The 3,145-nt window shown below is 41.7% G+C and overlaps 1 pseudogene; it reads left to right on the top strand.

Annotated features, from left to right (window-relative positions):
- Positions 1-1,402: 1,402 nt before the first annotated feature.
- On the top strand, positions 1,403-2,746 carry LOC147371794 (splicing factor 45-like; annotated as a pseudogene).
- Positions 2,747-3,145: the final 399 nt, after the last annotated feature.

The following is a 3,145-nucleotide window of genomic DNA, read 5'->3' as shown; positions in this document are numbered from 1 at the left end:
AAGTTCAGTTTTATCTTCAAAAAAAAATAATTTAGAGAATAACAAAAATTTTATTACTCCATAGCTTAATAAAATACTCAGGGTCTTATCATCATGTATAACTTTTAAATTGTCTCAATTTATAATCTAGAGAAATGCAAATAAAAATCACAAAATGCCACTTCACACCCATTAGGAGGCCTATCATCAAAAGAGAAAAACAGAAAATAACAAGTGCTGGTGAGGATGTTGAAAAATCAGAACGCTTGCTAGTGAGGATATAAATAGTGCAACTGCTATGGAAAACAAGAAAGTGTTCCTTAAAAAGTAGACATAGAATTACCATATGATCTAGCAGTTCCACTTCTGGGTATACACCTGAACAAACTGAAAACAGGGATCTGAACAGACATTCGTATGCTCGTGTTCAAAGCAGCATTATTCACAGTGGCAAAATGGTGGAAGCAATCTAAGTATTGACTAAGAGATGATTGGATAAACAAAATGTCATACATACATATGATGGGAATATTATTCAGCTTTAAAAAGGAAAGATAATCTGACACATGCTCAACATGGATGAGCCTTGAAGATATTATGCTAAGTATTATGCCAATCACAAAAGAACAAATACTGCATAATTCCACATATATGAGATACGTAGAGTAATCAAACTCACAGCAATGGAAGTGGCATGATGGTTACCAGATGCTGGGGTAAGAGGGAAATGAAGAATTAGTGTCTGATAGGAACACAACTTCCATCTGAGAAGATGAAAAATGTTCAGGAGATGTATGATGGTGACAGTTGCACAAGTGTGATTATATTTCATTCTACCAAACAGTACAGCTAAAATGGTTAAATTTTATATTAAGTATATTTTCAGATCAGTCGCTCAGTCGTGTCTGACTCTTTGCAACCCCATGAATCGCAGCACGCCAGGCCTCCCTGTCCATCACCAACTCCCGGAGATCACTGAGACTCACGTCCATCGAGTATATTTTACTACAATAAAAAAAGACCACATGTGTTCATTTGTGCATGCAGATAATGTAAGTAGATGATAGAGTCTCTTTTTTATACTAATTGAAACTGTGAACACTGTTCTGAATCTTCTTTTATTCTGGTAACAACATATCTGAGAGAGAATTCCATATCAGCACATTCTTTTAAATGGCTGGTTGATATTCTATGGTACAGGATACTAAACTTTATCTAAGCTACCTGTTGGCAATGGTCATTTAATTATCTACAGTCTTTTGTTACAATACACAGTGTGGCAACAACAACAACAAATTCTCTACAATAAAAGGTACACTGGCTGACTCTGAGCACCCAGCCCGCCAGGTCCAGGGCACCTGGGCCTAGGTGCCCTGCCGCAGCCAGGAGCGTCCACCCATCCAGTGGGCATTAAACTAAGAAGATGTCCGTATACAAAGACCTGGGAGTGGAGAATAGTGACTCAAAAAACAGAAGGTTGGTCACCAAACTTCAAACTTCTGCAGCCTCAACTCCAAATGAAGAAGGCAGCTCTCACTCAGGCAAAGAGCCAGGGGACAATACAAAGTACTGTCCTTGCCGCAGTCATCCATTGACTTCAAGCAAGGTGGCTCTTCAGATGAGCAGCAGATCCGGGACACCCCACCACACACAGCCACGGGCCTCAAGGATCCTGTTCCCAGTGGATTTTCTGCAGGAGAAGTTTTGATCCCTACAGATGAGGAATATGATTCAGTGTTTCCTAATGATTATGAGAAAGTAGTGAGGGGCCAAAGAGAGGAGCGATAGGGGCAGCGGGAGGTGGAAAGACAGAAGAGAGAGAAAACAGGCATAAAGCCAGACACGAAGCTAGTGGGTTTTTCAGGTTAGGAGATCCAGATTGATGAACATGAATATTATGAGTGAGAGAGAAGTATGAGCGGAGCTGCCATTGCACCACCCACTTCTCTTGTAGAGAAAGACAAAGAGTTATCCCGAGGCTTTCCTTATGAAGAAGATGCAAGATTCGGCTCCCAGTCTTCCAAAGCTGCTATCTCTCCCCCAGTGTATGAGCAACAAGACAGACCCAGATCCCCGACTGGCTCCAGCAATTCCTTCCTTGCCAACATGGGGCGGGTTGGAGGGGGGCAAGCAGGGGGAGGCGGGGGCGGTGCACAAACTCTAACACAGAAAATCATGCAGAAGTATGGCTTCTTGGGAAGACTGAGCAGGGCCTAAGCACAATGCTGTCGGAGGAGAAGACCAGAAAGCGGGAAGGCAAAATCATCATGGGTGACACCACTCAGAAAGATGAAGCCAGGAAGTCAGATTCAAATAGATTAACTGAAATACTTGTGCCTACTAAAGTGGTCCTACTAAGGAACATGGAGGAAGGCATGGCAACCCACTCCAGTTTTCTTGCCTGGAGAATCCCCATGAACAGAGGAGCCAGGCATGTGGTTCATGGGATCACAAAGAGTTGGAGGCGACCGAGCAACTAAGCACAGCACAACACTAAGGAACATGGTTGGTGCAGGAGAGGTAGATGAAGATTTGGAAGCTGAAATCAAGGAAGAGTGTGAAAAATATGGCACAGTTGTAAAATGTTTGAAATTCCTGGTGCCCCTGATGATGAAGCAGTAAGAATAGTTTTAGAATTTGATAGGGCTGAATCAACAATTAGAGCTGCTGTTGATCCAAAGGGGAGGTATTTTGGTGGATGGGTGGCCAAAGAATATTTCTACAATTTGGATAAATCAGGGTCTTGGATTTGGCAGAACAAGTTTGACTTAAAAACTAGAGTTTGAGTCATCTCCAATGATCCTTCAACAAGCTGCAGACTGAGCAGAGAAGAACAAGGTGATAGGCAACCTTCATGGCTGAGGGTGCAGAAATTCTGGAAAGAATTCTAAGATATTCATCAACTGATCCCTTTTTTATTTTGTGGTTTTTTGATATAGTATAAAAATCCTTTAAAAAACAAAGTATACAATAGTTCTTATTGGTCAGGATAGACTTCATGACACTGAAAAAAACAAACCCCAAATCCTTTACTGACCTCCCAGTTTCTCTTAATACAAGAGTTTCTTTCCTCCGCAGGTGACATGTCCAGCAGAAATCAGCAACGGCTTCTTTCCACATAGCTCCACCATCTTCTTCTTCATCATCTAGAAGACATAGCCTCCCT

This window comes from Bos grunniens, chromosome 5, assembly GCF_055505025.1.
Source record: "Bos grunniens cultivar Pamir isolate PY7600 chromosome 5, Bosgru_T2T1.0, whole genome shotgun sequence".
NCBI classification, from domain to species: domain Eukaryota; kingdom Metazoa; phylum Chordata; class Mammalia; order Artiodactyla; family Bovidae; genus Bos; species Bos grunniens.
This window is presented reverse-complemented; position numbering and strand designations above follow the sequence as displayed.